Genomic DNA, 15,025 nt, shown 5'->3' on the forward strand with positions numbered 1-15,025 from the left:
CGTCACCCTGTCTGCGATCAGAGCATTGTTGTTTTCGGACCAGGACAACTGTGGTACACAGATTTCGGCACGTATTCAGATGACGATATGATGAAAACAAAATATTCAACAATTGAGCAAATGTTTTCCGAATGGGAACTTAAAAATGAAAACATCGTAACCACAACAATTTATGTTGACTTTGAGTTGTTTGTCTCATTGAGATGAATTTGTTTTTAATGTTTTCTGAGTAGTTTCATTGGCGCATTCATCGAGGATGAAGGTGCTTCCTGGTGTAAGCGTTCTTGTACGACCTTGATGACAAGGTTTCAGAATACGTTACCTTAAGGCCATATTTTTTCTTTTTTCTTAACAAGTGAAGATGATAAAAGTTTCGAATCATGGAATTTTCGTACAATCAGGTTATGATCAAGGTTTAGCTAGGTAATGTAATTTTAATTTTTAATTATTAATCGTTTGATACAGGCTATTGTCTGTCTGGGCAATATTGAGATAAATAGGCATCAAAATGACTTTCCTTCAAGCTCTACAGGAAGCATCCATGTATTACGTAATAGCAACGTAATTTGTGGATGCCGCTATAGTTTACTTTTGAATGACCAGCATAATAATTACAACACCGCTCAGTTTTGTTGGAGATTTTGATTGCTTGATTAGCAACAAGGAAGTGTTTGTACTCTAAGAGATATCTAGAGATTTTCGGAGATGCGTACAATCAATTTCGTGAATAGCTTGTGATGAATCAAATGCAGACCGGAAGAATTGGCTAGAAGTGATTAAAGTACTAATTTTAAATACTTTGATATTTTATAGTGAAATAAAACCTTGTGTCGTGTGTTTACTGATACGGTTAGTAAGTAAAAAACATTATTGATATTCAATAATTATTTATCAAATGCGTTTTTGTTGAATACCTATTATAATGTAGATAGAGACTCGAACGAAAAATGTTTGCTTTTTTGCATAACAATTTCTATACATGAACGTTAGCTGTGTGGTCTACCGTATTTCTTCCTAATATTTCCAATTGGGGTTTGAAGCAGTAGATTTTAACTAGCAACAGCAAGACCTTGCTGTTGGTCACAGGTTCAATTCCCACTAGTCAATAAACTTTTCGGATTAAAAATGTTGTTATCTTCTGAGGGCATAGATTACCTGAAATTGCGAACTTTTAACTGTCACGCTACTGTGAGAAAAAAAACATATACGACGGTGACCCCAAAACAGCGTTTCACGATTTTTTTTTTAAATCGTAACATTCCGCTGAAAATTTTTCACTAACGAAAACATTGCACAATGGTTCCAAAACCTAAACCGTCAATTTTTGATATATGGTGTCTTCGGCAAAGTTTCTCCATATTTTTTGGACATTTTTTTTCAGTGATGTAAAATAAGGGTGACCTTCAGCAAATAAGTTCGTACTCCCTACTCCTAAGATTCCGTTTACTGTGATCGATCTGATATCAAAGCATGCATATTCAATTTAAAATTACTTTACATATAGTTATTTCGGTTGTTCCAGGAAGTTTTTTTTTTTTCGCTTTCTTCACCGTATACATTTGGTTGATGGTAAATATATCATAAAGCGTTGATTTTTTTTACGGATACTTTGTATAAACACTTTGAGAACATAACATTTTGCACATTTTTGCTGAAGCTATCTCGATTATTTTCTAAGTTATGGACAATTTCTGTCTAAAAGCATTTTTTTGAAAATGTTGCTTATCTCTCCAAACAGAAAACGTCCTCACAGTTTTTTCACCACGAAGAGAGAAAAAAAATATTTCTAATGAAAACAATATTTTTTCGAAGAAAATCTCGATTAAACATAAAGCGATAAAAAATTAGTATCTTCTACAAAAATCTGCAATCAAAAGTTCTAAAAGTGCTCGGAACAATTTTTCTGCGAGAAACTACAAAAAGTTATAAAGAAAAAACTGATTTTTTCAGGACCACCCTAACATATAAGTTGAAAAAAATCATAACTCACAAACCATGAGAGATAGAAATTTACGTTCTTCAGCAAAGTTGCACCAAATCAGTTGTTCTAAAACTTAATGTGGCAGCAAAAAAGTTTGTATTCTGATCTCATAAACCATGCGGAGGGTGGCATTTAGGGATGGATTTCACATCACTGAAAATAAAAAAGTCCAAAAATATGGGGTAACTTTGCAAAGACACCATGTATTTAAAGTTGGCGGTAAAAACGTAAACATTTTTGTCTTCCTAGATATGGCTTTGGAACCAATGTGCATTGTAGTTGAACGCTTATAGAAAAATAACACACATGGTCGAAGCAAGATAGGGGTATGAGCAAAGATTGCCAATCCCAGGAAAAAAACATGCGCTACAATGGTTAAGAGGTCATATCTCAGCCATCAGACAAAATATTATGATTTAGTATCACCGTTGGAAACATTTAAGGCCAGAATTACATGAAACATTAAAAATGTTTACCAGACATTATTTCAGTGCCGCTATGCACTCAGTTTTCGATTTTGCTTCAAAATTCGACAGTTCTCGTGTAGATCTTCAAAAGAAAAATACTTGCTTAATTTCTTAAACTCCAGTGCGATCTAAAGACCATAGAGCAATTCTCGCTGAAACCAGGCCGCCATCGGCACCCATCGTTAGAATTCCAATTTTATGTCACTGATCACTAGTTTTGGATAAAACTTAAGGGTTGTCCTTTCTGTTTTCTCAAATTGGTGGACCCCTGCACAGTGGTCCAGGAATCAGTTTTACGCGGAAAGATGAATTTTGAGCTTTAGAATGAAACATTAGACAAAAACGGTCTTCTACAAAGTTGTTTGTATTAGTAAGGTCCTTTGTTTGGTGTTATTGAAGATTAGGGTGGACCACATTTTCATAGAAATTGTGTAACTAACTTTCTTATTTGTAGAAATTATACTATACATGCTTCAGCAAAGTAGTAGACCATTCAATTTCAAGCAACTTTGCCAAAAAAAGTTTTTTTATATCTCTTAAATTGACCGATTTAGAGCTATTTTCCTACGGTGACATAGGGTGGTCCGAACAAAATTGGTTTTCTGGCTCTAGAGTTTTCAATTCAAATTTCTCATCAAAGTAGTCTATGAAACACTTTTAGAGCTTGGAAAAATGCGTAGTTTGGTGAGTGAAGAAACTCGTTATCTCTTTCCGTATGGGAGTTATTGTTGTTTTTCTCTCAAAAACATGCCTATTTTGATTGTTAATATTTTTGATTGGGGCAAACATAAAAAATATCTTTTGACGGCATTCAAAAGACAAAATCAAATTGTAAATTACATCAAAAAATTACAAATGTGTTATTTTTGTAACTCTAATAAAATGCCCTTAAAAACAAATGATTTTAAGTAGAAAAACTTTAATAACTTTTGAACTAAAAAAGATATCATCAATCTTTTTGCATGAAAATTTGCGTTTTGTTAAGTTCTAAAAGTCGTTCATAGACCGCTTTGACGAGAAATCTAAAATAAGAAAGATAGGGCTTTCAAACTATTTTGAAGATTTTCATAGTATGTATTTCTTTATTATTTCGCATTTTGAGCATGAAAATAAAATTTTAGACAAAAATGATCTTCTACAAAATTGTTTATAAAAATTTAGGCTTTCATACTGAGTCATTCAAAACTAGGGTGGTCCACAATTTCACACAAATCATATAATCAACTTTTTTATTTGAAAAAATACTGGTATATACTCTTAGGCAAAGCGGTAGAACTTGGAATTTTGACCAACTTTGCCAAAAAAAGTTTTTCTGTAGCTCAAAATTTGACCAATCTAGAGCATTTTTTCCTAATTATCAAAGGGTGGTCAAACAAAAATCAGTTTTTCAATTCTAGTGTTTTTAATATTAGTTTCTCGTCAAAGTCATCTATGAACGACTTTTAGAACTTAACAAAACGCAAATTTTCATGCAAAAATATTGCTGATATCTATTTTAGTTTAAAAGTTATTAAAGTTTTTGTGATAAAAAATATTTGATTTTCAAGGTGTTTTATTAGAGTTACAAAAATAACACATCTGTAATTTTTTGATATAATTTACAATTTTTTTTTGTCTTTTGAATGCCGTCAAAAGATATTTTTTATGTTTGCCCCAATCAGAAATATTCACAATCGAAGTAGGCATGTTTTTGAGAGAAAAACAACAATAACTCCCAAACGGAAAGAGATAGCGAGTTTCTTCACTCACCAAACTACGCATTTTTCCAAGCTCTAAAAGTGTTTCATAGACTACTTTGATGAGAAATTTGAATTGAAAACTCTAGAGCCAGAAAACCAATTTTGTTCGGACCACCCTATGTCACCGTAGTAAAATAGCTCTAAATCGGTCAATTTAAGAGATATAAAAAAACTTTTTTTGGCAAAGTTGCTTGAAATTGAATGATCTACAACTTTGCTGAAGCATGTATAGTATAATTTCTACAAATAAGAAAGTTAGTTACACAATTTCTATGAAGATGTGGTCCACCCTAATTTTAAATAACACCAAACAAAGGACCTTACTAATACAAACAACTTTGTAGAAGACCGTTTTTGTCTAATGTTTCATTCTAAAGCTCAAAATGCATCTTTCCGCGTAAAACTGATTCCTGGACCATAGTGCCCTGGTACGCCAGCTAGCTGAACAGTTTGCGAAAAAGCCCATTTTTTGATAAATCTTGGATATTTCGTCACGTGATATGTCTCATATTTCGCTTGGAACACAAAGCAAACTTAGTGGAATCGTATAGAGAAAGGATATAGCTTTCATTTGAAATCGAAAAAATTTTGGCGGCCATTTTGAATTTGGCCGCCATCTTGAATTTTGATAGAAAAATCGTTTTTTCACCATTATGAGAATTATGAGATCACCATCAGAAAGCTGAGGAAAAATTGCGTAAGATAGGCTACAGAAACTAGGTGAGCAATGGTATTTACCCTATCAAATGAACGATTTTCTAAATCATGTTGTACGATTTTGACGCATATGGCGAATGCAATCAATACAAAAATCTTTTTTTGTACTACAAAGAAACAAGTTTTCAATCTTTGGTGTTTTATCGAGTCGAGTAAAGAATATGAATATTATTTTAAGTGAAAAAATCGGGCGGCCATCTATATCCTTTTTTTTATAGAGACTTATAAACAAAAAAAAAAAAAAATAGATGGCCAAATTTTTTTTAAACTTCAGATGAAAGCTATATCCTTTCTCTATACGATGCCACTAAGTTTGCTATGTGTTCCAAGCGAAATATGAGACATATCACGTGACGAAATACCCAAGATTTATCAAAAAATGGGCTTTTCGCAAACTGTTCAGCTAGCTGGCGTACGAGGGGTCCACCAATTTGAGAAAAAAGAAAGGACCAACCTTAAGTTTTATCGAAAACTAGCGATCAGTGACATAAAATTGGAATTCTAACGATGGGTGCCGATGGCGGCCTGGTTTCAGCGGGAATTGCTCATAATAAAACTTATGAAGGTACACTTTCATTTTATAATAAACCTCTGTAGATCAGAACAAAAGTGTATGTATGTTTGTTGTCAGTCATGTCGTCGTAGAAATTGAGCTTCTTAGTCGTTCGCTTTTGAGGGGAGCGTTGCTATATCCCCGAAGGCGCATGTACTCCCAGACGTGAATGCGGGCATCTCATAAGCTTATTGTCTCTAATACTTCAAAATATATTGCAAACACACTAGAACCAATATGCATTTTCACTTGTTTAGTTAGTGTTCCATTTTAATTGAAATGTGTAAGGAATAATAAAAAACAAAATGTTAGTTTTTTTTATGATTTTTTTATTACCTGACTACCGTTTGGATTCGAATCCCGGACAGCTTCAAATTTCGGACACTCTACTTTGTATGGGAAAGATTTCACTCGAAATGTTTCAAAATTTGCCATCAAAAAGTTCACAATTTGAAAGATGATTTTTATAAACATTTTATATAGCAATCCATGAAATTTTACAATGTTCAACTAGTTTTGACGTCTTTCTAACGGCTAAGTGCGTTTAATTAATGATTCGACTAATCTAATTGTGTTTTTAAGTGCTGTCCGGAATTCGAATCGAAGTTTCCGGAATATGAAGCAAAAGTGTGGTTGTGTCCGGAATAAAAATCATGAAGTAGACGATCATTTTTATTGATTAAAGTGAATTAAAGATGTGGAATCTGAATCAGCATCCACCATTTGAAATTTAAGTGTTTGCAAGGCCTGATTGCGAGAAAGTTTTGTACATAACGATTCAATTTATATGTGTTTCGATTATTTGTACTTCACTGAAGCCTTAAGTGTCCGTAATATGAATTAAAAAGGTATATATAGCCCAGTTTTTTTTTGATAAATTGACCATTTTTTATTAAAGTAGGTAGTTTCGGGCTTCATAGAAACATCGAAATATTTTCGAAACCTGGTGACCACACAGATTCTCAAAATAGAAGAGTAGTTTCAATTAAATTTTTATTTAAATTTAACATAATGAGTGTTAAATAAGTTATACTATTGCTAAAACGAAAGATGGCGTCAAAATACAAGATGGCCACCAAATTTGTTTTATCCAAAATTAAATCTCATTTAACAGTCGACTCAAGACAACAACCAGGGATTGAATTCTCATTATTTTTGTTGTACGAATTATTGAATTATTATGTTTGCATTTATTTGAGCAATTCTCGCTGAAACCAGGCCACCATCGGCACCCATCGTTAGAATTTCAATTTCATGTCACTGATCGCTAGTATATGCTAAAACTAAAGGGTGGTCCTTTTGGATTTCTCAAATTTGTGGACCTCTCGTACGCCAGCTAGCTAAAAATTTTGCGTAAAAGCCCATTTTATCTACTTCCTTACGCGATATGTCTCATATTTCCATTGGAACACATAGCTAACTTAGTGGCATCGTATAAAGCAAGGATGAAGCTTTGATCTGAGACTAAACCATTTTTAGTGGTTATTTTGAATTCGGTCGCCATCTTGAATTTTGTTTGTAAAACCGTTCTTTCACCATTAGCGCAATTCTAAGGTCACTGTTAGAAAGTTGAAAGAAAAACTGAATAAGATAGGCTACAAAAACTAGGTGAGCAATGGTATTTACCCTATGAAATGAACGATTTTCTAAATCATGTTCTACTATTTTGACGTATATGGTCAAATACACCTGATCTATTTGAAATAATGTCAAATTACTCCAGGGCTTTGATACAGCTTGTAATTTACAATTGATGTCCTACAAGGCGTTAGGATACACCTAATCTACAAAGGATAAGATCAAATTGCTCCACGGCGCTTAAACAGCTAGGAATTATGAAATGACGTCCTACGGTAAGATGCAGCTCAGCTATTTGAAACAAGATCAAATTGCTTCAAGGCGTTGATACAGCTTGACAATTTCTGTTGATGTCATACAGGGCGTTAAGATGCACATTGTACATTGGATAAAGTCAAATTAATCTAGGGCGTTGATACAGCATGTCAACTTTTGATTTTCAACAGGCCGTAAAGATGCTCCTAATATCGTAAAGATTTTTGTGGAATAAGGTCAAATTACTCCTGGGCGTTGACAAACCTTAAAATTTTCTATTGATGTCATACAAGGTGTTACAATGTACATGATCTATATGGAATAAGGTCAAATTACTTGAGGGTGTTTATAAAGCTTGAAATTATTAAATGATGCCCTAAGGGGCGTTAAGATGTAGCTGATCTATTTGAGACAAGGTCAAATTACTTGAGGGCGTTGATACAGCTTGATAATTTCGATTGATGTCATATAGGGCGTTAAGTTGTAGATGATTTACATGGAACAAAGTCAAATTTCTTCAGGAATTTTCAATTGATGTGCTACAGGGCGTTAAGAAAAAATAATCTTAGAAAAGCTTCTTGGTCGTCGACTAAGCGCGACTAAGCAGGACGACAGGACTGTTTTTGCTGAATATTTATACGAAAGCAGGCCATTCATAATGGTTAGGGAAACGGTAAATGTTGTATTGTATTAATTTGTACGGATGTCCTTGGTCCTCCAAGAGCTTCATCGGTGTCCGGCCATTTGGCCGAACGCCGTTTGGCCGAATGCCGCTTGCTCGAACGCCATTTTGTCGAATTCCATTTGGCCGAACTGGTCGTTTGGCTGAATGCCGTTTGGCCGAATTGCGAAAAAGAAAATCAAATTGCTTCAACGCTTTAATTGTTGATTTGTATGATGTGGCGGGATGATTATGATAAAATTGAACCGTCTATTCAGAACGAAGTTGTGGACTCCACACATCGTTCAAGACTCTAAGCTGATGGCTTATTCATCTCTGGATTATGAACGCTGTTTTAAGGTTTCAAGTGTCTTTAATGATTTCATCATACATTTTTCCCATTTTTAAACATATGCCTTTCTTTCGAGTTAAACTGGTTTCATCCACATCGGAAATCATTAAGCTTATGGTTTCATTGGGAATTTTACCTTCTTTAAATCATCGGCAGTTCTTTCTAGTTATACTGATAAAACTAATATATCATTCACTTGGTTAGATTTTCATAAGATTTTTCCTTCTTTAGATCATAGGCTGTTCTTCTAAAAGTGAAGTATTTTTCATAGTTATTGGAATTTAGGCTTGATCTTAAAGAGTCCTTTCCAAAACATGTATTTTAACACAATGGTTAACTTAGGTGAAATGTCTTTTCCTCCGAGATTAAGATTGCAACGTGTGAACAGAACTCTGCACCGTTGCTTGCGTAAAGCAGTAAACCGAGCGACTCAGTGAAAACTTACGTCAAAGAAGCACACTGGTTCTTTGTTGTGAAAAGGCAAAGAAATGTGGTTGCTACAACTATGAAATATTTACCTGAGTACGATTAGAGAGATCGAAGCAATCCAATCCAGCAGAAAGACGATCAAGTCATAAAATCTTTTAGTTACTGTCATAGGTCTACAAGATTACAAACGTTATGTGGAAACCTCTGCTATAGCAGGTCTAACCCCTTGCAGAGAAGTGAATGATTGCTTACATTTAGGACGTTCTTCTTTCAGTATTGACTGTTTCTTGAACTAACACTAAAGAGCTAATTATTTGTATATCAATGATGATTTATCTTTCGTCAAGAATAAGAAGAATAGGTTCTATGAAATTTATTACAAATGCATGCTAACTGAAGTTCACTATTGTTTTCGATTTCAGCCAAATGGCATTCGGCCAAATGACCCTTTCGGCCAAATGGCGTTCGGCCAAACGGAATTCGGCCAAATGACCCGGAACCGCTTCATCGAATATAGGCCTTAGGATCTACAAGCGTGATCAATGGTCTATCAATAGTTTTTTTTTAAATTTGATACCGTCTCTTAACCATTCATTTAAGTCATCAGAATAATTTGTTGGTTTGTACAGGGGTTTTTGGTGCTCTCGGGAGAAAACTACACCGTCCCAGACGGGGACTTGCGTAAGCGCCAAGCTGCTGGTACAAGCCAACGGCAGCTTCCGGGGTGGGCACCAAAGGCCTCTTTTGCCTCCCGGGTCCCAGGGCGTTGTTTGATGAGGAAGTTTTCGGTGGGGAGGTCCTAACAACGAAAAGATTCATCGGCCAGATTATTGGTCGGCCGCAACTACCGTTTCATGCGCTGGTTTCCGACGCACAAAGGCTTTGAGGTGCACACTCGGGTCACTATGCAGTAATATATCTCCGGTGTGGAGGCCACACTTCTTCTTCTGAGACACGTTATATAATTTTGGCTTCGAGCTGGCACACTTCTGTAGTCCAGAGCAATCTGTCACTGACTGATCCCGAATTCTCGTTTCAACTAAACTCCTGGCCCCATCGTATGATGCTCTATTGGTGCCTTGTCTTCGGGTCGGGTATCGCCACTTTTCCCCACATCGCCGAATGCCCACTTTGGTTGGCTGGCTGAATTCACCACCCGCTTTATATGCACGGGTGCCATTACACTGAAAATATATATTGTTTTATATAACGAAATTGTTCGTTTATACTACGAAATTATTCGTTGTTTTCTGCAACGGAACAGTTTCGTAAAATTTAGGTAACCAGCTTCGTAATAAAAATCAAGCTTCAAATCAAAACAAACAATGATTGATATATTGTACTAAAAATTTTGTAATCGAAATTCGTTTATTTCGTATTGAGAACGAATATTCATACGCAATGTACGAATCATTCGTAAATAGTGCTAGAGCTTTCGTGTATTCGACGAAATGGTTTTGTGCATCTCACAAAACTTACGATTTGCTGGGATACATACAGTGTTTCAAATTAGTATGCGTACAGGGAACTGTTTTCACATCAAGTTGGTAAATACTGATCAAATGATATATCGAATTTAAAATACTTTCTAAATAATGAAGGTTTATTATTGATGAAGTATTTCGAATTCAGTAATATTTGTTGATAGTTTTCTACCAACTTGATGTGAAAACAGTTCTCTGTACGAATATGACTCTGAGGCACAGTACAATGCTTTTTTGTATATTTTTCACTTGCACTTAGATCTAATTAGCTACCTGAAACATCAGAATAATCCGAAACACCAGCCCACTCTACTTCAGAGCAATGAAAGGGGACCTGTGGGTGCCACCGATGCCGGGTCTTCCGAGCTTCCCTGGGCCTTGCGAGTTTTCTTTTAGGAGGTGGTCGGCTTGAGATTTGTAAGCACGGCCCGTAGTAAAGGTTTTCTTCCCATTGAAAGTTGCAGTGTGACGTTAATTCTACGAAATGTGTCTACGAAACCATTTCGTTGCAGAAAACAACGAATGATTTCGTAGAGCAAATGAACGGTTTCGTTATACTAAACAATTCTCGATTACGTAAATTCTTGATTATCGGCATCTCAGTCTTAATCAGCGAACGTTTTAATTTATTTTGCCCGACGTTTCGGCCATTTGTTGTGGCCTTTTTCAAGGGAAAACGGTTTTGTACAAATATATAATTAGTTTAAAATTTTGTTAGTCTAGTCTAATTTGTCTTACATGGTCTATCGTTTTTGTCCTTATTAGCTGTTCTGCGTGTCGAGTATTCGTAATTTTGCTTCTGTGGAAATTTTACAATGATATTTGTCAATTTTTACATATTTTTTTTAATGTTGGACTTACATTTGTACTAATTTTGCAAATCTCTAAATGCATACTCGACACGCAGAACAGCTAAATCAATAAGGACAAAAGCGATAGACCATGTAAGACAAATTAGACTAGACTAACAAAATTTAAAACTAATTATATATTTGTACAAAACAGCTTTCCCTTGAAAAAGACCACAACAAATGGCTGAAACGTCGGGCAAAATAAATTAAAAAGTTCGCTGATTAAGACTGAGGTAGCCGACAACCAAGAATTTACGTTTTCAACTTCCAGTCGCAACCCCCAATAAATTCTCGATTACTTTTTCAAATCGACGTCGGTTACTTTCCCACAGTTTGGAAAAAAAACAGTGATTTAAAGTTTTTATTTTAAATAACAGTCGATTCTCAACATCTCGATATTAAAATGGTCATAGACATTAGACTGGCCCTTAAACAAAAAAGTTGTAAAATTCAACGGGGCACCCCCTAGATATGTGCTCTAGGGTAAGAAAAAAGCTCTCTCAAAATTTCAACTCATTTGGTTGCTCCCCCAGCTGGCGCATTCAATTCAAAGTTTGTATGGAATATTCGTCTCAAATATATTGAAAATTGACCCTATGTCACTGTTTTGTCTCGTACACTAGTTAATCGCGTTCAATTGAGCCCAGAATGACAAATTCACTAGTTGATACACTATTGAACATTGTTGCCGAAGGTTGTATCTGGATTTAAGCTCATTTTCATTAAGCTTTTAGTTGTTGAAAGTTAGGCTTAGATCAGCACTCCCGTACAATCACACATGTGCATGCACCTTGTGCCGCAGCTCGCCCAGCGTCATAGGTGGCTATGATGCGCTTGGTGGCTACCACCCAGCTAAGTTGAAGGAATACTATGCAATATTGCAAATCTACTTCAGATAGTTAAAACACCAACTTTATCAATTTTAATCATCATACAACCTTCTACAATATTGTTTGCTATAGTATCAAGTAGTGTTTTTGACATTCTAGGTTCAATTGAACGCGATCAACAATTTTCCTGACTCAAACAGGAGATGATGTGCTGTTTCCTATATAATGGAGCTGAAAATCCCATATTAACTTTAATTCAATTGCGCCAGCTCATGGAAAGACCAAATGAGCTGAAACTTTCATGAAGTCTTCCTCTAACCCTAAAGAATAATCCTGGTGGGTGCCCCGTGGAATTATACAACTTTATTTTTCTCCCATACTAAAGTGGGCCAGTCTAATAGACATAGAACAAATATTTTATGAATACTAGATTGAAAATCACTCCGTTACCAGGAAAATTGAAAACAAACAGACCTTATTTCATCTTCGCATATTGTTTTGAATCCCTAAAATCTTGTCTAGTAACCTTTGATAATGGGCATATCGACATACACAGAGAAAATCGTAAATGAAATCACATCGAGATAGGAAGATATCGAGATAAAGAGGATATTGAGATATGGAGAGTGAAAATGCAGCGGGCAGAGTGTGAAAATCCGTCAAAATTCAAGTAAACGTATTTAAAATTTCCAGGTATTTTTCGATAATTTCACATTTTCAAAAGTAAATTACAACTAAACAGAATTGTGTGTTGGCAAACTGATTTGATTTGTTTATATTCATATGGAAGGAAACATTAGACGAACACTATTTTCTACAATGTTGTTTTACAACTTGTTTCCTACAAGTTTGTTTGATGTTGTTCAAAATTAGGGTGGTCCACATTTTGAAAGAATTGAAATAGTCAACGTTCTTATTTGCTATTAAGGTAAACATGCATCAGCAAAGTTGTAGATCATTCAATTAAAAAAACTTTGTTCCAATTTTTACGTTTAGTTATCGAAAACACGCACACTTTGAATGTGAATATTTCTGATTGGGGCAATCAAACAAGATATTTTTTTATGGCATTCGAAAGAGAAAATTATTTTTTATATTGTATCTAAAAAAAATACAGGTGTGTTATTTTTAATTCAAGAAATGTGTTTTTAACTCAAGTAAAATGCCTTGAAAAACAACATTATTTTTTTTAGAAAAACTTTAATAATGAACTAAAATAGACATCAACAATTTTCTTCTATGAAATTCTGAAGAAAAGTTCATTTTAGAAAAACTACAATTAAAAAATGTATTTTTCTTGGCCACCCTATGTTGACTGAGGAAAAATGCTCCAAATCGGTCAGATTTTGAGCTTCAGGGAAACTTTTCAAAGCAAAAAAAAAATGCCAAAGACTATATACCAGTATTTTAACAAAAAAGAAAGATGATAATTGAGATATAGTGGACCTCCCTTGTTCAAGATAACAAATAATAAAAGGCTATATTTTTAGAAACAATTTTGTCGAAGACCATTTTTGCTTCAAATTTTGTTTTCATGCTCAACTTGTAAAGTAATAAGAAATGCAAACAATACAATTTTTTTTTTCATCTCGTTTTTATAACACATTTCTCATCGAAGTAAACCAATTTTCATGCTAAAAATTGTTGATATCTACTTTAGTTTAAAAGTCATTGAATATTTTACGATAAAAGTTATTGAAAATAGAGAAATAACACATTTTTTTCTATAACGAAGAAAATCATTTCGTCTTTTGAATACCGCCAACTTATATTTTGTTTATTTGCCCCAATCAGAGTAGACGTGATTTTGCGAGGAAAAGAACTACAACATTTGAACGAAAAGAGATACCAAGTTCCTTCACTAACCAAATTTAAAATTCCTAAAATAATCCATTAACTACTTTGATGTGATATTAGAATTGAAAACACTCGAGCTAGAGAACCAGTTATCTATGGACCGCCCTTTGTGAACATAGAAAAAAGTTATAAATTGTTCAATTTAAGAGCTGCAAAATAACTTGTTTTTGGTAAATTTTCTTAAAATTGAATGGTTGATAACTTTGACGATGCATGTATACCATAATTCCGAAGAAAGTAGGCTATTTCAATTCTATGACAATGGGGACCAACCTTATTTTGAATTACATCAAACAAAGGGCTTAACCAATACAAATAACTTTGATGCATCTGGAATCTTTCAGCGTAAATCTGTTTTCTGGACCACTGTACTATGTAAGATTGACACAAGTATTGTTTTGTTTTGATTGAACAAAAGTGATAATAAAGTTGGTTCAGAATGAAATCTAAGTTGTTTTTACTCTTTCGATTTAAGGTTGTTTGAATATGTATTCGAGAATTTTCATCCAGTGTGAGTAGTGTAAATGAATAACAAGAATAACAAAATCAAAAATAACGAAAACGCATATCTACGAATTGAAATTCGTGCATTTTACGAATATTTCATAAACTAACTGAATCGCGACATTCTTTCAAATACAAATATTTCGTACGGTGAATGAAAATAGCGTAATATGTATGAAATATTATTTTACGAAATGGATTTTGGATAAAATACGAAGAAACATTTTCAGTGTAGATCGACACACTCAATGCCCGCTCATTTGAAGTGACCGTTAAACTACCTCAATTTTTTCTTCCCTACATCCCCACTGGCGTGCAAAGTTACCGTTCGGTAACAGAATATAGGTCTTGGTATCTACGACCGTAATAAGTGATTTAAGATTAGTTTTCTCCAAAGGTCCCTTACCATTCCACAATGGTCGGAAAAAATGAAGCTTGGCCACAACTAGTTTTATCGCCCTAATCGATGAAATATGTAATCTGAATATGTTATTTTGCGTTTTTATTGTCTCAGAAGGGGCTATTCAGATATTACATAGCTTTAAAAAAAAGTTTTTTTTTATTGAAAATGTTATAAAACTGGGCTGAAAGCACAAATTTTGTTTGTATTTGACCGAGTTTGATAAAAATGTGTATGAAAAGTGGTAAATATATTTAAATAAAATGTGTATGAAACATATTGTCAAAACATATGAAAATAGTTAATTATTCAAATATCTCTAATTTGCAAATCAGCAAAATTTCTGCAAAAAATTAAACGTTTTTTG

The 15,025-nt window shown here is 34.2% G+C and overlaps 1 protein-coding gene across 2 annotated transcripts in view; it reads left to right on the forward strand.

Moving 5' to 3' along the window:
• Window positions 1–15,025, forward strand: part of LOC5571668 — a 411,897-nt gene that overhangs the window by 197,502 nt on the left and 199,370 nt on the right. The gene's annotated exons all lie outside the window — the stretch shown is intronic.

Source organism: Aedes aegypti, chromosome 2 (assembly GCF_002204515.2).
Source record: "Aedes aegypti strain LVP_AGWG chromosome 2, AaegL5.0 Primary Assembly, whole genome shotgun sequence".
NCBI lineage: Eukaryota > Metazoa > Arthropoda > Insecta > Diptera > Culicidae > Aedes > Aedes aegypti.